The sequence below is a fragment of the Prionailurus viverrinus genome, chromosome A3, assembly GCF_022837055.1.
Source record: "Prionailurus viverrinus isolate Anna chromosome A3, UM_Priviv_1.0, whole genome shotgun sequence".
Classification (NCBI taxonomy): Eukaryota; Metazoa; Chordata; class Mammalia; order Carnivora; family Felidae; genus Prionailurus; species Prionailurus viverrinus.
In genome coordinates, this window is record NC_062563.1 from 89,854,998 (window position 1) to 89,882,017 (window position 27,020).

A 27,020-nucleotide genomic window follows, 5' to 3' on the forward strand; every position below is an offset into this window, starting at 1 on the left:
GTGTTTTAATGCAAGTCGGTGCCATATTTGCTCATTTGTGAGAAGCAGGACAGCAGAATGATGAAGAGTAGATTCTGAAGCCAGACTAGAGACCAAAGGGTTATGAGAACAAGGAGGTCTTCCCACCTGGGCAGATTCTTACAGGGCAAGAAGGGGTCTGGACTTTATGCAAGTGAAATACCTTCAGATTCTGTGGCCATCTCACAGAGGTCATACCACAACATGGTGTCCCATGCTCTGGTTACACTGGGAATCCTGGTTGGGGTCATATCTAGGGCTGAAAAAGACCAAGGCAGACATACATATTATTTTTTAAATGCATACAACAAGAATGGAGAAAAAATAATTTTCAAAGCATCGGAGAAAAAAAATCCTTAAAATACTTTCAAAATACTGATAAAAATACTTATAATACTTTTTATAGAATGATGATAAAAGTGGCATCTTGGGAGCCATCCAAACCTCACTGAGGGTCAGCATTAGGATAGCTGTGTGATGCAGGGCAAATCACTTTAACCCTTCTGTGAGCCCTATCTGTTGGGAATAAATAATAGCACTTCCTACACAATGAAATGTTAACTGAGATAATGATTGTTTGGCACTGAGTCCCTGGTATATGGTGCTGTTATTAGAGATGATTGATATAGGTGGACAAGAAAATCAAAATAGTTCCTTTCCGGTAGCTCCTTTTTTGGTTTTGGGTACATAATTTGAACCCATTGAAATCCTTGTTTCATAATACATGCCTACCAGTGGTTGTAGAACACATAAAAAATGGACTTCTGTGTTGGGATTGGATGCTTGGACACCATCTGGTTTCAACAATTCAGAATAATTCTAGGATTGAGAGAAAGCAACCGGGGTGCCTGGGTCGCTCAGTCAGTTAAACATCCAACTTTCGCCCAGGTCTTGATCTCGCCGTTCGTGACATCAGGCCCCACATCGGGCTCTGTGCTGACAGCTCAGAGCCTCGAGCCTGCTTCAGATTCTCCCTCTCTTTCTGCCCCTCCGCTGCTCACACTCTGTCTCTCTCAAAGTTAAGTAAACATTTAAAAAAATTTTCTTGGGGCACCTGGGTGGCTCAGTCGGTTAAACGTCCGACTCCGGCTCAGGTCATGATCTCACGGTCCGTGAGTTCGAGCCCCGCGTCGGGCTCTGTGCTGACAGCTCAGAGCCTGGAGCCTGCTTCAGATTCTGTGTCTCCCTCTCTCTGACCCTCCTCTGTTCATGCTCTGTCTCTCCCTCTCAAAAATAAATAAAAACGTTAAAAAAAATTTTTTTTAATTTTTTCTTAAATAAAAGAAAACATACTCCTGCACCTGTATACCCATACCCACATATGTACACACCACACTTGTGTGCACACACCCACACTTGTACATCATACTTGTACACACCCACACACCATGTACGCCCTTACACTTGCGCGCACACACACACACACACACACACACACACACAAACACACACATAAGTGTAAGCCCTTTCCAACTGGTCAATGACTCATACCAACCTGCAGTCATCCTCAAGAACATCCCAATCTTGTCCCAGTTATGCAGGTGTAGGAACTGCAAGATTTTGAAGGTTGTGTCAGATCTTATGGGAGTGGGCTCTGACCTATGAGGGAGGGTGTATTGTGACTCTCCTTAGAGGAGCACAGTGGTCAAACTGGAAGGAGGGAAGGGCCCTCTGCTCGGACAAATGGCTAAGTACTTTCCGAAGAACAAGTAAGTAAAAGATGTACATTTTCATTTGTCTATTAGTTCTTAAAAAAGAACTTTTTTTTCTCTTCTCTTTTTTCTAATTAATTTACCTCCACAGTTATTTCTTTACTCCTTTCTTAAGAATTTATTGCTTCTCTAAAATTCTAAGTGATGTATTCAGTTGATTAAATTCTCTTTGTCTTGGCTAACAGAAGTATTTAAAGCTATGAGTTTATATCTGAAAACATAGCTTTGTCCATATACCTTAGTGTTGATATGTTGTGTTTTCTTGCTTATTCTTTTTCTAAAGATTCTGGTATTGTAATTTTCATTTCTGTATGACTCTAGTGCTGTTTAGAATCATTTTTCCCCCTCTTATGATTTCCAAGTGGCTGGGTTTTCTTGTGTGTGTGTGTGTGTGTGTGTGTGTGTGTGTGTGTGTGTGTTAAATATTTATTGGTTACAATGTGGCTACAGAATATAGTTAAGTATAATTTCTGCTTTTTGGAATTTATTAAGGTTTCTTATGTGCAATTTATATGAATATTTGTAGCTGATGTGCATTTCACAAGCCATGATCTAGCTTTGGTAAAACAAAATGTAACTTTATTTTTCTGTTACAAAACTTGTCCTCTTTTTTGAGGCTTATTATTCCTAATGGCCATTAAAAAAATAAAACCCACCAACCACCCACAAATATTAGCCACTTCCAGGCAAACTCCGGCATTCCTGTTTTTTCAGGATTTTCCGTCAATTAGGGATTTCTCCTTCCCACATCTAAGTAAGGGGAACCCTTGTTGCCTTCCAGGAAGGTCATCCGAATGTTTTGAGGCCATTTCCCCCCTGCTGTGACATCCCTTGAGATAGATGGTCGTCTTCTCCCAGGCCTGTCACCTGCCACAGCTATGCAGAACATAGATTTGTGGCCTGTCTCCCTCACTTCCCGGTTTGGGCACATGCCCTACTGGCCGAGACCTCATGGCCACTTCCACTCTGCCGGCCCCCTCCCAGCCACGTTTGTGAAACCTCGAATACTCAGGTCCTCAGGTCCTCAGGTCCTCTGGTCCTGATACCATCTTGACACCTCTCCAGGTGCCTGCCTGTCCTCCCAGAGAATCTCCACTTTGGGACCTCACATCCCTAACTAGGGGAGGGATATCCTTTCAGGGGAGCTCTGGCCCAGGGGGCAAGGGAGGGGACAAAGGACCGTGGCCCTTCTCAAGACACCCCACGCAGCATCTGATTCTCCACATCCCCAACTTCTCCTATCTGAGGCGGCAGGACGCGAATCTCCAGGTCTCGGCTGCGCTTTGGTGCCACCTGGTGGTGGTTGGACAGCCCGGGCGTTACCCCTGCCTAGGGTCCTGGTGCTGTTGCTAGTGATCCTCCACGCTGCGGTGACTCCCCAATGAGCTACTCTTTCCAGAATCCGCCTGGTTAGATGGCGCCTGCTTTGTTGGGTAATCTGGGGATACTGGGCAACTAGAATACCAAGACAACAGCTTCTGCTCTGCGGTTTCCAAAAATAAGTTAGGCTGTGTTTTCACTGCCCGGCCGTCCCTCTATCCCCACCCTACCAACAAGAAATAATAACTTTAATTCCCACCTCAGCCCTTAGAGAATAGAAAATAGTCACCAGGAAGACAGCGAAATTCACAGGATGGTGCAGGTGGGTTTCTGTCAGGTTTTACTCATTATCCCTCCACATGGGTTATGAGCGCTTGAAAGGTGGTAATAACCCCTCTCTGTAAATGTCTCATGCCCCCTTCCCTGACACGTGGGGGACCCAGCACACTGAATGCTGTGGTCAGACAGGGCAGGAACCTAGGCGGCAGCAGAGGAGGGAGAGAGACCCAATCCCAAACCACCCTCCTGACACCTTCTGAACCAGGACACCAAAGCAAAGGGAAGGAGGTGGGAGACGGGAATAGATTCCCTGTTTTCTGAAAGTAGAATGTTCCTGGGGCGCCTGGGTGGCGCAGTCGGTTAAGCGTCCGACTTCAGCCAGGTCACGATCTCGCGGTCCGTGAGTTCGAGCCCCGCGTCAGGCTCTGGGCTGATGGCTCAGAGCCTGGAGCCTGTTTCCGATTCTGTGTCTCCCTCTCTCTCTGCCCCTCCCCCGTTCATGCTCTGTCTCTCTCTGTCCCAAAAATAAATAAACGTTGAAAGTAGAATGTTCCTATAATCCCTTTCCTAAACGGAAACGGCATAAAGCAAAATAACAATGACCAGTTCCTAAAGGTGAAAATCAGCTTCAGATTTCCTTCCACTAGCAAAAGTCCTTCCGCTAGCAAAAGGTGCTGATGCGGGTCTTTTGTAAAAGTGAAATAAAGCAAACTTTCAGATTGGAGGAGAAGGGGACACCTGTACCTGAAGGAAGTGGAAAGACCCCACATGAGCCAGGCATTCAGAGTAGCCAACAGGAGACACAGTTGGAGGGGGTTCCCTGAATCACGGTGACCAGCATTCAACTGCAGAATTGCCTATAAGAATATAAGCACACTTAACTTTTTTGCTTAAATTTTGTTTTGTCTGACATTAAATGTACTAGCCTTCTTTATATTCACATTGTAATGCTTTTTTTCTTTCTTTCTTTCTTTCTTTTTTTATGTCAGCACAGAGCCTGATATGGGGCTGGAACCCACTGACTATGAGATCGTGACCTGAGTCAGAGTCGGAAGCTTAACCGACTGAGCCACCCAGGTGCCTCTACAGTCACATTTTAAATTTTTTTTTTTCAACGTTTATTTATTTTTGGGACAGAGAGAGACAGAGCATGAATGGGGGAGGGGCAGAGAGAGAGGGAGACACAGAATCCGAAACAGGCTCCAGGCTCTGAGCCATCAGCCCAGAGCCTGACGCGGGGCTCGAACTCACGGACCGCGAGATCGTGACCTGGCTGAAGTCGGATTGTTGTGGAAAAATATAGACATTTCGGGAAAATAAATTTTATATTTTTTTTCTATCTTTCCATCTATCTAAGCATACAGAGATTACTAGTTTCCTAGGGCTGCTGTAACAAATTACCACAAACTGGATGGCTTAAAACAACAGAGATTTATTCCCTCGTAGTTATGGTGAGCAAAAAGTCTGAAATTAAGGTGTCGGGAGGACTATATTCCCTTCAAAGGCTCTAGGAGAGATTCATTTCTTACCCCTTCCAGCTTCTGATGGCTTTAGACATTCCTTGGCTTGTGGCTTCTTTTATCTCTGTTTTCACATGGCCATGGCCTTCTCTATAGTTTGCGTCTTCTCCTCTTCTGCCTCTTATAAGGACACCGGTTGTTGGATTTAGGACCTATGAGGATAATCCAGGATGATCTCATCACAAGATCATTAATTTAATTACTTTTACATCCACAAAAATCTCCTTTCCAAATAAGGTCATATTACAAATTCAGATATTAGGATGTAGATATACATACATACACACCACATCTTTATGCATTCTTTTCAGGTGTTGGTTATATGGATAAATAAAACTTTTTAAACTAAATTTAGGGGCACCTGGGTGGCTCAGTCGGTTAAGCGGCCGACTTCGGCTCATGTCATGATCTCGCGGTCTGTGAGTTCTAGCCCCGCGCTGGGCTCTGTGCTGACAGCTCAAAGCCTGGAGCCTGCTTCAGATTCTGTGTGTCCCTCTCTCTGACCCTCCCCTGTTCATGCTCTGTCTCTCCCTGTCTCAAAAATAAATAAACGTTAAAAAAAATTTTTTTAAATAAATAAAATAAATTTAATTCACAGGCTCTACACAGTTTATATTCAATATTTCTGTAGCAAATTTCTCAATCTTTAAATATTGATCCAAAACACGTTTGTAATGGCTGCATCATAGGCCATCTTAAATGTGCTATGTTTTACTTAACCATTCAGTTAATATTGAGCACTCATAATTTTGGGTACTATAGATAAATGCTATAGTTAACAGCCTCGCAAAAATCTAGCTTCTAAAGGTATGTAATGGACAGCTTGTTTTCACCACTCTGTATCCATCGTCCCTTCTGATAAACTACCCCAGTTTTTCCTGTGGAACTAACCCTTCCTTATGGGCTATGGGTTTAGTGAAGCCATCAGTGAATACGGTGGTTCTACACTTTTCTAGATTAAAAAATAGACACGAAACCTGACCTAGGCTAATTTTATACTCTCTCCATGGCAACTAAATCTTAAGCAAAATGATAAGACTCAAAACAGCTGTAGCTGATTCATCCTGTAGCTGATTCATTTCTTTCTGTTACCTGGTTCAGAAAGCAACCCGAGAGCCACCTGGGGCTTCTATCCTCTTTGGACCAGTTTTTCGGATTTCTCTATCAGGGCTGTGAATCGAATAAAAAAAAATTTTTTTTCTGTTTTATTTTGTCTGAATGAATTTCTGGTTTTTGCAAAGACTCCCTACCATATATAAGGTGAACACTTGGTTCATTTTTGTATTTTTTGCTTTCTATAAAAAACATTTAGTAATATAAATTTTCTCCTGAGCAGAGTTCAATTGGTGTCTAAAGTCATGTTCTCACTGGTATTATTTCATGCATGGATTTATATTTCTTCTTTGAACTGAGCTATTTAAAAATGTGGTTTAAGAATTTCCTGTGGTTTTTTAGAAAATTATTTTATTGCTTTATGTTTCATTTTGTTACATTATGTTAAGAGAATTTTGGAGATTTATACAGATCATTATGTGCATGATGAATTTTTATAAATGTTCTTTGGGTCATTAAAAAATAGGTATTGTCTATTTGTGGATACAAAACATCCTTTCTCTCTCTCTCTCCACACACACACACACACACACACACACACACACAGTCACCCACAAATGTTATAACTAATAACTGACTTCAGCAAAGTTGCAGGATACAAAATCAACACATAAAAACCAGTTGCATTTCAATTTACTAGCAACGAACAGTCCAAAAAGAAAGTTAAGAAAACAGTTCCATTTGAAATATCATCAAAAATGGGGTGCCTGGGGCTTTTGGTTTCTGCTCAGGTCATGATCTCACGATTCATGAGTTTGGGCCCCACATTGGGCTCTGTGATGGCAGTGCAGAGCCTGCTTGGCATTCTGTGTCTCCCTCTCTCTCTGCCCCTCTCCCACGCATGTTGTCTCTGTCTCTCTCTCTCTCAAAAATAAATAAACTTTAAAATGATAAAATAAAATATCATCAAAAAGGAAAAATGTTCAGGAATAAAGTCATCTAAGGAGACACAAGACTTATATACTAAAAACTATAAAACATTGCTAAAAGAAATTCAAGAAGACCTAAGTAAATGTAAAAATATCCCATGTTCATGGATTGGAAATATGCAAATTCAATGCAATCCCTATCAAAATCCCAATGGCAATTTTTTGGTCTTTTTTTTTTTCCAGAAATGTTAAAACTCATCCTAAAATTCACATGAAATTTCAAAGGGCCCTGAATAGTCAAAAAAATCTTGGAGAAAAAAAGAACAAAGTTAAAGGACTCACAATTCCCAGTTTCAAAAACTTACTACAAAGCTACAGTCACTAAAACAGTGTAGTACTGGCATTAGGATAGACATATAGACCAATGAAATAAAATCAAAAGCCCAGAAATAAATCTCCACATCTCTGGTCAATAAATTTTTGACAATAAGGAAAAGGCCAATTTGCTCAGCAAAGTATTTTTAAGAAAATAGGATATCCACAGGCAAAAACAAAACAAAACAAGTTAGACTGTTACCTCATACCATACACAAATTAATTTAAAATAGATCAAAAACTTAAATTTAAGAGCATAAACACGATGATCATTTTAGAACACTTCTATCACCCCTAAATAGTTCCCTCATGCCTATGCCTAATTGATTTGCTCTATTATTTTGGTCTTTCTAGAAATTTTATACAAACAAAATCATACAAAACATAGTTATTTGTGTCTAGCTACTTTCATGAAGTTCACCTATGCTGTAGCATGGATTAGCAGTTTGTTCCTGATTTTCATTGCTGAGGAATATTCCATTGTGATTTCTCATGATTATAATGGGATTATGGGTTTTGGAGAGGAAGACCACAGAGTAAACTGACATTCCTATCACATCACATCAAGGGTACATGGTATCAACATGATTCATCACTGTTGATGTTGATCTTGATTTCCAGGCTGAGGTAGTTTTTGTCATGTTTCTCCACTTTCTTATGCCTTTACATACGATACAATTTGAAAGAATTCGCTATGCACAGTCCACACATAAGCGGTGGGGAGTTATGCTCCCCCAACTTGAGGTAAAGCATACAATGGAGCATAAACACTCCTTTCAGGTATCTACATAAGTTATCTGGAATCTGTGTGGGAGATTTGTCTATTCCCCATTTATTCTTTTATTTATTTATAGCATGTGGACTCATGGATAATTACTTTATACTATAGGTTATAATCCAATACTATTTGGTTTTATTGCTCAATTTGTCCTGCTTTGGCTGCTGGGATCACCTTCAGTTGCCTCCCATGTCTTTCTGACATATTCCTATCATTTTAGGTATTTTCATTCTTTAAGTACTTTTTTTTTTTTTTTTTTTTTTTAACTTTCAGGCACTACAGGACGCTCCAGGCTATTTCTCACACCTGATTTTAGAATCAGCCATTTTTCCAAGAAGCCCTGGCTCTTTTATTAGAGAATGGTATGAGAAACCAAGATCTGGGCACTGCGTATGCTCATTGCTACTGGGGTGTTTGCTTCTTGACCCTCTCAGAGGGCAGAGCTTGGAAATATATCTGTATATACACACTGTGTATGATTATTTGCCTCTTGGGGCTCCTGCGTGGCTCAGTTGGTTGAGTGTCTGACTCTTGATTTCAGCTCAGGTCATGATCCCAGGATCATAGGATCGAGCCCCGCATTGGGCTTTGTGCTGAATGTGGAGCCTGCTTAAGATTCTCCCTCTTTCCCTGCCCGGTGCTTTAAGACTTTGGGTTTTGAATACCAGCCACATGCCAAAGAAAAAAATGCGAGAGAGTTGTGGTACAGTGTGGACTGACTACCCTCGATATTCTGTGAGGGCTTCCTGAACAGCAAAGGGTGTGAGATCCCCAGTCCAGAGTTGGGAGATTGGGATGGTGCCATTTCCCCCCCTGACACCAACACAGGGGGACTTCAGAGAGCAACACAGCGGCCCCAATGGAGGCAGGACCCGCTTACACCAAACCCCACCCCTGTGTACCTGGAAAATGCTTATTTACTGGGGTAAGACTGACTCTGAGCCAACACAGAGAGCCTCTCCTCCAGGACAGACAGCACCCCACATGCACCAAGCATACTGAAAATCAAGTGCTTCAAAACGTCACCTGCAGTTCTGGTGAAAATAGGACCAGACCTGCTTTTTTTTTCTTTTTTTTCTTTCTTCTTTGTTTTTCTTTTGGAATCAGGCTCATAGTTTCTTTCTTTCTTTTTTTTTTTATTTCCTTTTATCTCTTTTTTTTGGGGGGGGGATCAGATTTTTTTATCCTTTTCCTTTCTTTTTTCTTTTTTTTTTTTCTTTCTTTTTCTTTGGAATCAGACTTACAATTTTTTGATTCTCTGTTTTTTGTTGTTGTTCCTTTTCCTTTTCTCTTTTTTGGGGGATCAGGCTTTCCCCCACTGCCCATTTTTTCCAGGCTTACTTCAACAAACAAATCAAGCACACCTAGTTAAAGGTCCAAACACTCCCCACTGGAAGCAAGGAGGAGCTCTGCAGAGGACTAACTAGCAACAAAAAGTGGCCAAGATGCAACAGCAGAGTGCACACAGCATATACCAGAAACACTTTCTGAAGTGCCAAGCCCTGGACAGTGTATGACCCCTTTTAAATACAGCACTAATCTCAGGTTCAGGAAACATAACAAGCATTTAAAACACACAAAAGAAGGATGCCTGGGTGGCTCAGTCAGTTAAGCATCTGACTTCGGCCCAGGTCACGATCTCATGGCTCGGGAGTTCAAGACCTGCATGGGGCTCTGTGCTCACAGCTCAGAGCCTGGAGCCTGCTTTAGGTTCTGTGTCTCCCTCTCTCTCTGCCCCTATCCCACTCACACTCTGTTTCTTTCTGCCTCTCAAAAATTAATAAACGTAAAAAAATTTTTTTTTAAACACACAAAAGACAGAAACTTAGCCAAAATGACAAGATGGAGGAACTGTCCCTAAAAGAAAGGTCAAGAGGAAATCACAGCCAGGGACTTGCTCAAAACAGACATAAGCAACATATCTGAACAAGAATTTAGAATAACAGTCATAAGACTACTACCCGGGTTTGAAAAAAGCATAGAGGACACCAGAGAAACCCTTGCTGCAGAGATCAAAGACCTAAAAACTAATCAGACTGAAATAAAAAATACTGTAACTGAGAGGCAAAACTGAGTGGACACAGTCATAATAAGGATTGAAGAAGCAGAGGAGAGACTAGATGATACAGAGGATAAAATTATGGAAAATAATGAAGCTGAAAAAAAGAGAAAAAGGAAATTATTAGATCACAAGGGGGAGAATTAGAGAACTTAGTGATTCCATAAAGCAAAACAATATTCATATCATAGGAGTCCCAGAAGAAGAGCTGGAAAAAGGGGGAGAAGATTTATTTGAACAAATTATAGCTGAGAACTTCCTTAATCTGGGGAAGGAAACAGGCATTCAAGCCCAAGAGGCACAGAGAACTCCCGAGAAATGAAAAAACAGGTCAACACCATGACATATCATAGGGGAGCTTGGAAAATGCAAAGATGAAGAGAGAATTCTGAAAGGAGCTAGATCCTACAAAAGATCCATAACCTACAAGGGTAGACACATAAGGTTAGCAGCAGGCCTGTCCACTGAAACCTAGCAGGCCAGAAAGGAGTGGCAGGAAATATTCACTGTGCTGAATGGGCAAAATATGCAGCCAAGCATTCTTTATCCAGCAGGGCTGTCATTCAGAATAGGAGAGATAAAGAGTTTCCCAGACAAACAAGAATGAAAGGAGTTGGTGATCACTAAACTCGCCCTGAAAGAAATTTTAAGGGGGACACTGAGTGGAAGAAAAAAAAAAAAAAAAAGAAAAGAAGACCAAAGCAACCGACTAGAAAGGACCAGAGAACATCACCAGAAACACCAACTCTAACAGGTAACACAATGGCACTAAATTCATATCTTTCAAAAATCACTCTGAAAAAGACACAAGGTATCAGAATGGATAAAAAAAATAAGATCCATCTACATGCTGCCTACAAGAGATTCATTTTAGACCTAAAGACACCTGCAGATTGAAAGTGAGGGGATGGAGAACCATCTATCATGCCAATGGATGGCAAAATAAAGCCAGAATAGCCACGCTTATATCAGACAAACTAGATTTGAAAACAAAGCCTAGGACTCCTAGGTGGCTCAGTCAGTTAAGCGTCCAACTCTTAGTTTTGGCTCAGGTCATGATCTCACAGTTCGTGAGTTCGAGCCCTGCGTCAGGCTCTGTGCTGATGGCATGGAGCCTGCTTGGGATTCTCGCTGTCTCTGCCCCACCCCCACTCACACACGTGCTCTCTCTAAATAAATAAACATTAAAAAAATAAATAAATAAAGACTAACATGGGATGAAGAAAAGTATCATCTCACAATTAAGGAGTCTATCCATCAAGATCTAACAATTATAAATATTTATGCCCCCAATTTAGAAGCACCCAAATATATAAACCAATTAATAATAAACATAAAGAAACTAATTGATAATAATACCATAATAGTAGGGGACTTTAATACCCTACTTACAACAATGGACAGATCATCTAAGCAGAAAATCAACAAGGAAATGATGGCTTTGGGTTTTTGTTGCTGTTGTTGTTTTTAATTTTTTAATGTTTATTTTTTAGAGAGACAGAGTGTGAGCAGGGGAGGGACAGAGAGAGAGGGAGACACAGAATCGGAAGCAGGCTCCAAGCTCTAAGCTGTCAGCATAGAGCCCAATGTGGGGCTCGAACCCACGAGCCATGAGATCATGACCTGAGCTGCAGTCTGATGCCTAACTGACTGAGCCACCCAGACACCCTATGGAAACAATGGCTTTGAATGACACACTGGACCAGAAGGACTTAACAGATATATTCAGAACATTATGTCCTAAAGCAGCAGAATACACATTCTTCTCAAGTACACATGGACCATTCTCCAGAATAGATCACATATTGGGTCACAAATCAGCCTTCAACAGATACAAAAAGATCAAGATCATACCATGCATATTTTCAGATTACAACACTATGAAACTTGAAATCAACCACAAGAAAAACTTTGGAAAGCCCTCAAATACATGGAGGCTAAAGAACATCCTACTAAGGAATGAGTGGGTTAACCATGAAATTAAAGAAGAAATAAAAAAAACACATGGAAGCAAATGAAAATGAAAACACAACAGTCCAAACCCTTTGGGATGCAGCAAAGACAGTCCTAAGAGGAAAATACACTGCAATGCAGGCCAATCTCAAGAATCAAGAAAGGTCCCAAATACACAACCTAACCCTACACCTAAAGGAGCTAGAATAGAACCAGCAAATAAAGCCTCAAGCCAGCAGAAGGGAAATAATAAAGATTAGAGCAGAAGAAAGCAATATACAAACAAACAAAAAACCCACAGTAGAACAGATTAAAACAAAAATGCTGGCTCTTTGGAAGAATAAACAAAATTGATAACCCCCTAGCCAGACTTATCAAAAAGAAAAGAGAGAAGACCCAAATAGGTAAAATCACGAATGAAGGAGGAGTGAGTGATCACAACCAACACCATAGAAATACAATTAAAAGAGGATACCGTGAAAAATTATATGCCAACAAACTGGGCAATCTGGGAGAAGTTGACAAATTCCTAGAAACTCATGCACAACCAAAACTGAAACAGGAAGAAACAGAAAATCTGAACAGACCCAAAACCAGCAAAGAAATTGAATCAGTTATCAAAATCTCCCCAAAAACAAGAGTCCTGGGCCAGAGAGCTTCCCAGGGGAATTCTACCAGACATTTACGGAAGAGTTAATACTTATTCTTCTCAAACTGTTCCAAAAAATAGAAATGGGAGGAAAGCTTCCAAACTCATTCTCTGAAGCCAGCATTACCTTCATTCCAAAACCAAAAACCCCACCAAGGAGGAGAATTACAGGCCAATATCCCTGATGAAGCTGGATGCAAAAATTCTCAACAAGACACTAGCAAATTGAATTCACAATATATTAAAATAATTATTCACTATGATCAACTGGGATTTATTCCTGGGCTGCAGGGCTGGTTCAATATTTGCAAATCAATCAATGTGATACACCACATCAGTAAAAGGATAAGAACCACATGATCCCCTCAATAGATACAGAAAAAGCATATGACAAAATGTAGCAACACTTCTTGATAAAAACCCTCAAGAAAGTAGGCATAGAAGGAACACACCTCTGTGGGAAATAAGTTTAAGAATTCTGTATGCTTACACCAATGGGTTAACAAGGCTTAGGGCGGAAAGCTGCCACAGGGTGAAAGCTCTCAAGGCCAGTCACTAAGTAAGACAAAACATAGAGGCGGAAAGCCACCATCTGGTGAAAGCACCCAAGGTTAGTTAGTCACTAAGTAAAATAAGGCTTACGGTGGGAAGATGCCTCCACAGGATGAAAGTGTCCCAGGACAGTTGGAGGTGGAAAGCCACTATGGGGCGAAAGTGCCCAAGGTTAGTTAATGAAAAGTGCCTTGTTAACCTTAAGGCAGCATGTTCCAGCAATCTTAAGCTTTGGAGATAACAGCTACTTGGCTGTATCACCCACAGAGAAACACTGTCCTTCCAACATCTGGATCCAATATATCATTTTTCTTTAATCTCAACTTCTAATGCCACTTGCCCACCAAACCCTTTGCTTCTTACACACACAAATTAATGGTCACTATCTTATTGTTTTCTTCTGCACGTTCACCACATATGTAAAACCTTGAGAGGGGCACCTGGGTGGCTCAGGCAGTTAAGTGTCCGACTTCGGTTCAGGTCATGATCTTGCAGTCCGTGAGTTCGAGCCCCACATCGGGCTCTGTGCTGACAGCTCAGAGCCTGGAACCTGCATCAGATTCTGTGTCTCCCTCTTTCTCTGCCCCTCCTCTGCTCATTCTCTCTCTCTCTCTCTCTCAAAAATAAATAAATAAGCAAAAACAATTTTTTTTAAACCTTGAGAGCTCAATAAGCTGTTCAGGGGTCTTGTCTCCTCCTGGACATTAGCCTCTCTTGTATTCAATTCCGCATCCACTCTCTTGCTGGACAAGAGAGAACTCCAGACTCAAAGTCTGCAACACACCTCAACATCATAAAGGCCATATATGAAAGACCCACAGCTAATATCATCCTCAATAGGGAAAAACTGAGAACTTTCCCCCTAAGGTCACATATAAAACAGGGATGTCCACTCTTACCATTGCTGTTCAACATAGTACTAGAAGTCCTAGCCTCCACAATCAAACAACAAAGAAATAAAAGACATCCAAATTGGCAAGGAAGAAGTCAAACTTTCACTCTTAACAGACGACATGATGCTCTGCTGGAAAACATGAATGACTCCACCAAAAAACTTCTAGAACTGATACATGAATTTAGCAAAGTCAGGGGATATAAAATCAACATACAGAAATCAGCTGCATTTCTATACACCAATAATAAGCAGCAGAAAGAGAAATCAAGGAATTGATCCCATTTACAATTGCACCAAAAACCATAAGATACCTAGGAATAAACCTAATCAAAGAGGTAAAGGATTGTTTGCTAAAAACTATAGAAAGCTTATGAAAGAAATTAAAGACACAAAGAAATGGAAAAGCACGGATTGGAAGAACAAATATTGTTAAAATGTCTATAATATCCAAAGAAATCTACACATTCAATGCAATCCCTATCAAAATAACACCAGCATTCTTTACAGACCTAGAACAAACAATTCTAAAAAATGTATGGAACCACAAAAGACCCCAAATAGCCAAAGTAATGTTGAAAAAGAAAACCAAAGCTGGAGGCATCACAATCCCAGACTTCAAGCTGTAGTACATAGCTGTAATCATCAAGACAATAGGATAATGGCACAAAAACAGACAGACACATAAATTGATGGAACAGAATAGAGAACCCAGAGATGGATGCACAAATGTATGGCCACCTATCTTTGACAAAACAGGAAAGAAGATCCAGTGGAAAAAAGACCATCACTTCACCAAATGGTGCTGGGAAAACTGGACAGCAACATGTAGAAGAATGAAACTGGACCACTTTCTTACACCACACACAAAAGTAAATTCAAAATGGATGAAAGACCTAAATGTGAGGCAGGAAACCATCAAATTCCTAGAGGAGAACACAGGAAGCAACCTCTTTGACCTCAGCTGCAGCAACTTCTTACTAGACATGTTTCTGTAGGCAAGGGAAACAAAAGCAAAAATGAACTGTTGGGACCTCATCAAGATAAAAAAGCTTCTATATAGCAAAAGAAACAATCAACAAAACTAAAAAGCAACCGATGGGATGGCCGAAGATATTTGCAAATGACAGCTGGATAAAGGGTTAGTATTCAAAATCTATAAAGAACTTATCAAACTCAACACCCAAAAAATAATCCAGTGAAGAAATGAGCAGAAAACATGAATAGACACTTTTCCGAAGACATCCAGATGGCTAACAGACATGAAAAGATGCACAACATCACTCATCAATCAGAGAAACACAAATCAAAACCACAAGATACCACCTCACACCTGTCAGAATGGCTAAAATGAACAACTCAGGAAACAACAGATGTTTGCAAGGATGCAGAAAAAAAGGGAACACTTTCACATTGTCGGTGGGAACGCAAACTGGTACAGCTATTCTGGAAAACAGTATGGAGGTTCCTCAAAAAAGTAAAAATAGAACTACCCTTCAACTCAGCAATTGCACTACTAGGTTTTTATCCAAAGGATACAAAAATGCTCATTCAAAGGCGCACATGCACCCCAATACTTATAGCAGCACTATCAACAATAGCCAAATTATGGAAAGAGCCCAAATGTCTACCGACTGATGAATGGATAAAGATGACGTCGTATGTATACACAATGGAATGAATATTACTCAGTGGTGAAAAAGAATGAAATCTTGCCATTTGCAACAACATGGATGTAACTAGAGTGTATTATGCTGAGCAAAATAAGTGAGTCAGAGAAAGGCAAATATCATATGATTTCACTCATATGTGGAATTTAAGAACCAAAACAGATGAACATAGGGTAAGGGAAGGAAAAATAAGACAAAAACAGAAAGAGAGGCAAACCATAAGAGACTCTTAAATACAGAGAACAGACAGAGGGTTGCTGGAGGGGAGGTGGGTGGGAGATGCACTAATGTGATGGACATTAAGGAAGGTACTTGTTGGGATGAGCACTATGCAATAATGAATCACTGGGTTAACTAACTTGAATTAAAAAAAAAAAAAAAGATTCTCTCTCTCCCTCTGCCCCCCTCTCCCACAGGCTCACTCTTTAAACTAAAAAAAAAAAAAAAAAAAAATATATATATATATATATATATTTGTCTCTTTATCCCATTGGATCTGTATTTAGCTAAATGAGTTCATACTGATGTCGGCAATGTTAATCCATCGTCACATGGTTTATTATTCTAGCCTCCTCCCTGCACTTTTTCATCTATAAATTTGCACTCCAACAGCAAGTATCACCTATGGACATGACGACTCAGTTGATTACTAATTCAGCAGTCTCTTTTATTTTTTTTTTTTTAAGATTTTATTTTTAAGCAACATGGGGCTTGAACTCACAACCCCAAGATTAAGAGTTGTATGCTCTACCAACTGAGCCAGCCAGGCACTCCTCTTGAGAAGTTTCCAGCAAATAAACTCCTTTATCTTCAAACTACTATGAGTTGTTAGAGTCCTGCTTTGCTGCTATTGTTATCTGCAAAGTAAAATGTCAAGGCTTTCTTTTGGTCAAACAGCTTCCTTAATGTTAAAATCTGCTATTTTACCTTGTTTGAACATCTTGTGGAAGTACAGGATAAAGCAATTCCAAAGTATCTTGTATATCACATAGTTTACTTTGGTTGGAATATGCAAAAGGTCTACTCTGTTTATTGCCAACAATCCTCGATGCTCTTTTTTTTTTTTTTTTTTTTCAATATTTATTTTTTCATATTTTAATTATTTGTTTTTAATTATTTTTTAATTTACATTCAAGTTAGTTAGCCTATAGTGCGACGATTTCAGGATTAGACTCCTTAATGCCCCTTACCCATTTATAGCCCATCCCCCCCTCCCACAACCCCTCCAGCAACCCTCTGTTCTGTATATTTGTTTCTTACGTTTTGTCCCCCTCCCTGTTTTTATATTATTTTTGCTTCCCTTTCCTTATATTCATCTGTTTTGTATCTTAAATTCCTCATACAAGTAAAGTCATATGATATTTGTCTTTCTCTAATTTTGCTTAGCATAATACCCTCTAGTTCCATCCACTTAATTGCAAATGGCAAGATTTCATTCTTTTTGATTATCAAGTAATACTCCATTGTATATATATATATATACCACATCTTCTTCATCCATTCATCTGTCGATGGACATTTGGGTTCCTTCCATACTTTGGCTATGGTCAGTAGTGCTGCTATAAACATTGGGGTGCATGTGTCCCTTTGAAACAGTACACCTGTATCCCTTGGAGAGATACCTAATAGTGCAGTTGCTGAGTTGAAGGGCAGTTCTATTTTTACTTTTTTGAGGAACCTCCGTACTGCTTTCCAGAGTGGCTGCACCAGTTTGCATTCCCACCAGCAGTGCAAGAGATCCTCTCTCTGCATCCTTACCAACATCTGTAGTTGCCCGAGTTGTTAATGTTAGCCATTCTGACAGGGGTGAGGTGGTTGTCTCATTATGGTTTTGATTTGTATCTCCCTGATGATGAGTGATGTTGAGCATTTTTTCATGTGTCGGTTGGCCATCTGGATGTCTTCTTTAGAGAAGTGTCTATTCATGTATTTCGCCCGTGTCTTCACTGGATTATTTGTGTTTTGGGTGTTGAATTTGATAAGTTCTTTATGGGTTTTGGATTCTAACCCTTTATCTGATATGTCATTTGCAAGTATCTTCTCCCATTTCGTCAGTTGCCTTTTAGCTTTGCTGATTGTTTCCTTTGCCGTGCAGAAGCTTTTTATTTTGATGAGGTCCCAATAGTTCTTTTTTTTTAATGTTTATTTATTTTTGAGAGAGAGACAGAGTGCAAGCAGGGCAGGGGTAGACAGAGAGGGAGACACAGAATCTGAAGCAGGTTCGAGGCTCTAAGTGTCAGCACAGAGCCCGACATGGAGCTCGAACCCACAAACCGTGAGATCTTGACCTGAGCCGAAATCGGACGCTTAACCTACTAAGCCACCCAGGCACCCCCCAATAGTTCATTTTTGCTTTTGTTTCCCTTGCCTCCAGAGACACGTTGAGTAAGAAGTTGCTGCAGCCGAGGTCAAAGAGATTTTTCCCTGCTTTCTCCTCGAGAATTTTGATGGCATTTACATTTAGGACTTTCATGCATTTTGAGTTTATTTTCATGTATGGTGTAAGAAAGTGGTCCAGGTTCATTTTGCTGCATGTTGCTGTCCAGTTTTCCCAGCACCATTTGCTGAAGAGACTGTCTTTATTCCATTGGATATTCTTTCCTGCTTTGTCAAAGATTAGTTGGCCATACGTTTGTGGGTCCATTTCTGGGTTCTCTAGTCTGTTCCATTGATCTGAGTGTCTGTTTTTGTGCCAGTACCATACTGTCTTGATGATTACACCTTCATAATACTGCTTGAAGTCTGGGATTGTAATGCCTCCAGCTTTGGTTTTCTTTTTCAAGATAGCTTTGGCTATTCAGGGTCTTTTCTGGTTCCATACAAATTTTAGGATTGTTTGTTCTAGCTCTGTGAAGAATGCTTGTGTTATTTTGATAGAGATTGCTTATTTTTTTAATGTTTATTTATTTTTGAGATTGAAAGAGAGAGAGAGACAAAGAAAGAGAGAATGAGTGGTGGAGGAGCAGAGAGAGGGAGACACAGAATCTAAAGTGGGCTCCAGCCTCTGAGCTGTTAGCACCGAGCCTGATGCAGGGCTCCAACTCACAGATTGTGAAATCATAATGACCTGAGCGGAAGTCAGACGCTTAATCAATTGAGCCACCCAGGCAACCCTCCCCCTTTTTTTAATGTACGATGCTCTTATTTTTAAAAAAAGTATGCTCGCTTGTACATATTCAAGTGTCTGAGGTACAGCATACAGAAGTAGCACATTTAATAATATCATTAACCTTTATATACACAGCAGACTTTAATTATAAAAACTGTTTCTAGTAACATATTTTATAGAAGGAAATTTATATCTTCATCAAATGTCAAAAATCCCTCATCTTCTACCACCAAAAATAGTTGGCAGTCTATAGCAGTAATTTTGTCAAGCTTTCTGTTTAAATTTTTTGTCTCAAAAGTAGAAGGAACTAACTATATTCTTGAAATATTTTTATAAAGACTATTGTTTTGCAATTTGATTAGTAACAACAGAATGAGTTTAGGAGGTCTCATATTTCTCTGAAACTTTCTTGTTTTATTCATAGTCTGTACTCTTTGTTACATTTGGGTCAAAGTCATTTCAGCATGGATGTTCTTTACATAAGTTTAGAGATTTCCTTTGTGAAATTTTAGGGTGGCGAACTTGATGTTCTCCTTGCATGTCATCCTTGCAAGATGTGAAGAATTCCCAAAGGGGACTTTTTGCTGAAAGACTCAAATCTAAATAAAATTAAATAGCAAAAATTAAATTAAATTTAAATTCTTAAATATTTAATATTTAAATTTAAATTCTTAAATATTTAAATTCTTAAATATTAGTTCGTTTAATGTTATGAAGGTTAAAATGCCAAGCAAGTCGACAAAGATTAAAATTCTGATATAATCTTTCTCTATTTGTCCTGGTACATTTACGTATTCCTTTAAGAGCCTATTTTATTTATTTTTGAATAGCCTATTTTATTTATTTATTTTGAATAGTGTACCAAAAGGTACACTATGTGTAGATTATCTTCCCCTCACCATCCTCTGTAGTTAACTAGTTTTATAATTAATCAGGGATTACAGTACTTAATATGTACAACCTAAGTACATATATTTTATTCCCCCTTTTTACTGTGAAAAAAGTAACATAGTATATACTCTTTTCCTGTTCTTCACCTTGCCTTTTTCATTCAATTTTTCACATCAGTGTGTACAGAAATTTTCATTCACTTTTATGGCTGCATATTATACATTGATGTAGATGTACCACAGTGTATTTAACCAGGTCCCTCTTTCAAAAGCAAAAACAAACAAACAAACAAACAAACCAATCCAAGTAGGATTACACCCACAACTATATGGTCAATTAATCTTTGACAAAGCAGGAAAGAATATCCAATGTGAAAAAGACAGTCTCTTCAACAAATGGTGTTAGGAAAACTGGACAGCAATGTGCAAAAGAATAAAAGTGGACCACTTTCTTACACCATACAGAGAAAAAATTCAAAATGGATGAAAGACCTAATATGAGACTTGGAACCATAAAAATCCTAGAAGAGAACACAGGTAGTAACCTCTTTGACAAAGGCCATAGCAACTTTTTTCTAGATGTCTCCTGAGGCAAGGGGAAAACAAAAGCAAAAATAAACTACTAGGATTACATCAAACTAAAAAGCTTCTACACAGCAAAGGAAACAACCAACAAAACTAAAAGGCAGCCTACAGAATGGGAGAAGATACTTGCAAATGACATATCTGATAAAGGATTAGTGTCCAAAATCCACAAAGAACTTCTAAAACTCACCACCCAAAAAACAAATAATCCAATTAAAAACTGGACAGAAGACGTGAACAGACATTTCTCTAAAGAGGACATATAGATGGCCAACAGACACATGAAAAGATGCTCAACATCATTCATCATCAGGGAGATGCAAATCAAAACCACAATGAGCTATCAGCTCACATCAGTAAGAATGGCTAAATTCAACAACACAAGAAACAACAGGTGTTGTTGAGGATGTGAAGAAAAAGGATGTCGTTCACTGTTCATAGGGATGCAAACTCGTGCAGCCACTGTGGAAAATGGCACAGAAGTTCCTCAAAAAGTAAAAAATAGAATTACCCGGTGATCCAGGAATCTCACTACTGGGTATTTACCCAAAGGATACAAAAACACTAATTCAAAGGGATATATGCACCCCTAAGTTTATAACAGCATTATCACAAGAGCCAACATATGAAAGCAGCCCAAATGTCCATTGATTGATGAATGGATAAAGAAGATGTGGTATATATACACAATGGAATGAATCTTGCCATTTGCAAGAACATGGATGGAGCTAGAGAGTATAATGCTAAGCCAAATAAGTCAGAGAAAGACAAATAACATATGATTTCACTCATATGTGAAATTTAAGAAACAAAACAAATGAGCAAAGAGAAGAAAAGAGAGAGAGAGAGAGAGAAATCAAGAAACAGACTCTAAATTATAGAAGACAAACTGATGGTTACCAGAGAGGAGGGGAGTGGGGGGCTGGCTGAAATAGGTGATGGGGATCATGGAGTGCACTTGTGACGAGCACCTGGTGATGTATGAAAGTGTTGAATCACTATATTGTACACCGAAACTAATATGACACTGTATGTTAACTAACTGGAATTAAAATAAAAACTTTAAAAACCAAATGAAAAACAAAAAATAAAATAGATAGGACTACATCAAACTGAAAGTTTCTACACAGCAAAGGATGTCATCAACAAAATGAAAACTCAACCTACTGAATGAGAGAAAATAGTTGCAAATCATATATCTGATAAGGGGTGAATATCCAAAATATCTGAAGCACTCATAACCCAACAGCAAAAACACCCAAAAAACAAAACAACAACAAAACAATCTGATTAAAAAATGGGCAGGGAATCTGAATAGACATTTTTCTAAAGAAGACATATAGATGGCCAACAGGTACAAGAAAAGATGCTCTGTATCATTAGTCATCAGGGAAATGCAAATCAAAACCACAATGAGTTATCATCTCACACCTGTTAGAATTGCTAAACTCAAAAGACAAGAAATAACAAGTGTTAATAAGAAGAGGATGTGGAAAAAAGAAAACCCTGTGCACTGTTAATGGGAATGTAAACTGGTGTAGGCACTATGGAAAACAGTACAGGGGTTCCTAAAAAAATTAAAAATAGAACCACCATATGGTCCAACAATTCAACTTCTGGGTATTTTCTTTAGATAAATATCTAAAGAAAACAAAAACACTAACTTGAAAAGATACATGTACCCCCTGTTCACTGCAACATTATTTACAATAGCCAAGATATGGTAACAACCTAAACATCCATAGATGAATGAATGGATAAATATTCAACCATTAAAAAAGAATGAAATCTTGCCATGTGAAACAACATGGATGGACCTCAAGGACATTATGCTAAGGGAAATAAGTCAGACAGAAAATAAACACAGTATGATCTCTCTTACATGTGAAATCTAAAAAAACAAAAACAAAAACTAGAAACAAAAACAAACGTGTAAATACAGAGAACAGATGGTGATTATAAGAGATAGAGGGTGGGAGAAATGGGTGAATTGTTTTTTTGTTTTTTTGGTTTTTTTTTAGTTTAAGTAAACTGAACAAAAATTTTATTAAAAAATTCCTAAGTCCAGGCCTATGAGACACAGGCATCAGTGTTTTTGTAGTTCCCTGGTGACCAATGTGCAAACAAATTTGGGAACCGTTGCACTATTTAAAAAAAATTTTTTTGTTAATGTTTTTATTTTTGAGAGAGAGAGACAGAGACAGAATACTAGTGCAGGAGGGGTAGAGACAGAGGGATACATAGAATCTGAAGCAGGTTCCAGGCTCTAAGCTGTCAGCACCGAGCCCATTATGGGGCTTGAACTCACAAACTGTGAGATCACGACCTGAGACGAAGTCAGAGACTTAACTGACTGAGCCACCCAGGACCACTGTGCTATTACTAAGGGAATTCTATGGGTGGTACTGCCCATTTAAATATTATTCACAAACTGCTGAAATATTGCTTGAAATAAGATTGGCGGAGCAGGGGGGGTGGAGAGTGGGAGGAGGCAGATAATCATCTTCCTCAGAAAAGAATTTTCCAGGCTCTCTCCCAGTCCAGGTAAACCACTCTGTCCCTGTGGACTGTTACCAAACAGGTCCTTCTGGAAGCAGCTAGGTTTAGAAGAGGCTAGGTCTGAAAATATCTGGAAGTCTCAAGGTATTATTACCCGTGGGAGAGTCTGCATTGTGTGAATGGAGGCCTAAATGCTTGTATTCCCCACGAAAGATTTATTTGAGGATCCATACTCAGCGACAGCCTGAAGGAAGGTAGCAAGCACAAAGCAGTTTACTAAGCACAGAACACTGTCAAGAAGGGACAGAGAGCAGACCCAGAGGTAGCAACTGCACCAGGATTAGGGGTGTCTTTTCTTTTTATGTTTGCATAGGTTATGGGTCATAGCTAGGTCAGTCTCTAACTGAGGTCGTTTCCAACCATCTAAGGGACTCCTCCTGCCAATTAGGAGGACGAGTTTTGGGCCCTACAAGGTTCTTGCTGGAACTGTCCTGTCCATCTCCTCCCACAGGGGCAGGGTTAAAATCACAATGTAAATACATGACAATGACACTATAGGTTACTCTGGGGCAGAGGCTGAAGAGGAGAGGGCATGTTCTGCACCTGTGGCTCTTGATCTGTTACTTGGTGTCTTGGTGGCCACAAGGCCAGGATGTTGAAGGGTCTTGGGAGCCACAAAGTCAGGATGTTGTGCCCCCAGGCTTCTAATGTGTACCCTATTTATCACCATCCTTGCCTCCAATACATGTCTGTCTACTCTATCAGTACCATTTAAAACAGGCATCCCAGTTTTGTTTTGTTTTTGTTTTTGTTTTTTCTATTAAGTACCCATAGCTTTCTAAAACTTTGACTAAATTAAGTTCGGAGAGATCAAAAGTTCCCCATAATGGCCATTGGTGGTGTTTGCTTTTGTTTTTTTGTTTTTTTGTTTTTTTGTTTTTTCTTTTTTAGTTTATTTATCTTAGAGAAAGAGCAGAGAAAGCAGGGGAGGGGCATAGAGAGAGGGACAGAGAATCCCAAGCAGGCTCAGCACTTAACCAACTGAGCCACCCAGGCACCGGTGCTCTAAATTACTTTTGGTTAAGTCAATCCACTTAGTTTATAAATGTGCATGCAGAAGGACCATAGTTTTTAAACACAAAACCAGTCAGAGTCCCACTAAGGGCAAGGAAGGGAGCAGCACTCTCAGAGCATTTTGATGACTGCAATCCCATTACTAGGTTTTTCTCTCGTGCAAAGGGAAAAACTCCTAAACAGCACAGTTTCATCAGTAGCAGCTTGGTTCCAGAAGGAATCAGAGTGAAGACCGTCACCGTTCCAATAGGAACAATCCAGACCCCAAAAGAAGTCCGACCAAAGGCCAAAGGAGCACTTTCAAAGTGAAAACAAAACAAACAACCAGGGCATAAAACAGATCCTAATAAAGCCCGGAGAGTGCAAACACAAAGCGCAGAGCCCCAAATCCAGGAGGAAACTTACCGCAAACTCCAGGGTCAGCGAGAAAGCAGTGAGCCCAAATGGCTCTGTGGGTGCTGTCAGGTTTGTTCACCAGCCTCAGAGTTGCTGGGGGTCTTCTTCGCATCCCACTTCTGATCACCAAGTAAGTTAACCTTACAAAACAAAACTGCCAGCTATTTTAACAGCAAAAAATGGATTTATTGGGGGACAGCGGAGAATCGCAAGCCACAGCACACACTCTCCCAAGAAACTATAGGTAACTCCCTTCAACGAGAGGAATGTTCCTTTATAGAGGAAAGGGGAAGCTCGGCTGTTATAAACAGAAAGTCCATTGGTGAAAACTGGGAGTTCAAAGTATAGTGGCTTTTCATTGGCTGCATTGTTGCAGTCTCTCATTGGCTGGGCTGTTGCCAGGGGAGGAGAAAGGCCTTCCTTCTTGCTGGGATAGGAGTGGCCATGTGCAAGGTCCTTCTCTTCCCCTGGGTCTGTAATTGACAAGTCATAGGGCCTGAGAGCTCACCTTGAGGGCTTCCCAACTGCATTCTAAAGGAGATTTCCTTTTATTACTTTTCACAGAGCATACTCTAATCTCTGCCATTATTGCAGGAAGAACTCTTAAAAAGGTTAATGATAGGTACTGGAGAACCAACATACCCAGAAGAGAAAAACATGGTTTTAGTGTTATTGTATAAGAGTAAAAGTAATTGCAATAAATTCTACAATTTTCTGGATTCTAATTCAAATTGAAGTTTACAGATTTTCCCTTAACTTCCTTCAATTTATACCTGGTCTCTTTAACACTGGAAATCTTGGCTCCTAACAACATTAGCATAGTTACTTTTTTTTGGTCCTGATTTACATCAAACAGTTTCAAAATAATACTGTGCATTTTAACAAGAAATATACTAAATGATGTTTAAAGTTTCTTTGAAGTTTCATTTGTTGTTAGAGTATGTTCCATAGTGACATACAGTCTGAACTGCACTTTTTTTAAATGTTTTATTTATTTTTGAGAGACAGAGCACGAGCGTGGGGAAGGGCAGAGAGAGACGGAGACACAGAATCCAAAGCAGGCTCCATGCTCTGAGCTGTCAGCATAGAGCCTGACCTGGAGCTTGAACCCACAAACCATGAGATCATGACTTGAGCTGAAGTCAGACGCTCAACCGATTGAGCCACCCAGGAGCCCCTGAACTGCACATTTTTAAAAAAAAAAATTTTCAGGTTTATTTACTCATTTTGAGGGAGGGGTTTGGGACAGAGAGTGAGGGAGACAGAGAGAATCCCCGAGCTGCCAGCACAGAGCCCAACTCAGGGCTGGATCTCAGGAGCCATGAGATCAGGAGCTGAAATCAAGAGTCAGACACTTAATGGACTGAGCCACCCAGGCGCCCCTGAACTGCATGTTTTACAAAAAGGTTGTAGTAAAGGCACCCATAGTGACCAGTAGAAACCTTCCCCCCAAATTGTTTTAGTGTTGGCATGATACAGCCCACACAACACAAGGAAGCAAAATTTGTTTTTCCAGGAGCCTTGCTGTCTATCATCAGAGAGAGAACAGCCCTGTGAAGGCTTGCTTACCACTCTTGCCAAACTCTGAAGTCTTGTTAAGGAGATTTGTACCTGTCTCCCAACCTTCTCATCTTCCCTCTCTCCTTGAAAAAAATCAGAAAGCGGGTATTCTGAAGTATGGGTCTCGAAGTACACATTTAGGTGATTGTGTAAACTTGAAGTGTAGCTGAGGCACAGGGGTGCAAGGGCACCTGGCTGCAGGGGTCCCAAACCAGGTTTGGCCATTTGCTGCTGACAAAATCCAAAGGCAGAGAAACAGGTGGTGGTCAAACCAGAAATAAATTTATTTCAGTGAGGCCAACACTTGGGAAGACAGCAGACTAAGCCCTCGAGGACTGTCTCCAAAGTACCAAAAATACTTCAAGACTTATATAAGGAAAACGTGGGACAAAGGTCTGTGGGTGCGTGCAGATAGGCTGTGACCTTCAAACCAACCATTGTCTTGAGGTCAATCACATGGGGTGTGGCTGGCAGCTGGGCAGTCCCTATTGCCTGAGGGGGATAGGTTTTAGGTCTTCTGCCTGAGTTAAAAGATAAACTAGAAAAAATTTAATCAGTTAGAAAGTTTGAAGTCAAAATGGAGGTAAGTGCTGTCCTCTCTCCGAAGCTGGGAGTAGGTGCAATTGACTACTAGGAAAAGTGTAACGTGAGTGGGTGCAGAAATCGGTGTAACACAGACCTGTAAGACCAGGAGGAGTCAGACATCTCAGAGGACGGGAAACTGGCTGGCGCACAGAGTTGTTGAGTCTAGGAAGGGAGAAGAGGTTTTTACCATACTCCGAGAAGCACTGTGGTGCTCCCAGAGGTAGGTTCCGTTACCCCGAGAGCGGTGAGTTCCCAGAGTCCAAACTGGCATGCGCTCCACTCGGCTTCTGCTGGCCGCTCACAGGGACACCCAGCACAGAGCAGGATGGCCTGGCCTGGAGGAAGTCCCTTGCGCAAAAAGGTGCGATGTGAACTTGGAAGGCGGATGCGTCCCTGAGGGGAAGTGAACGCGAGGCAGCGAGGGGGTGGGAACTAGGTGGTGGTGGGAGAATGATGCCACGCCCAGAACTGGGCTAGGATCCCCCGCGGGGGCCGTGCTTCCCGGCCCTTTCGTTTTGACCTCTTCCCACACCCTGGGACCGCGCAGGCGGCCAAGGAAAGTG

General features: G+C 40.4%; 1 long non-coding RNA gene across 4 annotated transcripts; it reads right to left on the bottom strand.

Annotated features, from left to right (window-relative positions):
- LOC125163037 (uncharacterized) lies at positions 1-27,020 on the bottom strand. 4 transcript variants are annotated; one of them, XR_007151243.1, is made up of 8 exons: positions 26,692-27,020; positions 26,552-26,619; positions 25,882-25,955; positions 24,322-24,452; positions 4,859-5,001; positions 4,074-4,186; positions 1,514-1,617; positions 1-277 (listed from the first exon to the last, which is right to left on the bottom strand). It is a non-coding gene; the product is annotated as an uncharacterized LOC125163037 (long non-coding RNA). The 4 variants fall into 4 exon arrangements; XR_007151244.1 differs by having other exon boundaries at positions 1,514-1,568; positions 26,692-27,018; XR_007151242.1 differs by lacking the exon at positions 1,514-1,617 and having other exon boundaries at positions 25,882-25,952; positions 26,692-27,014.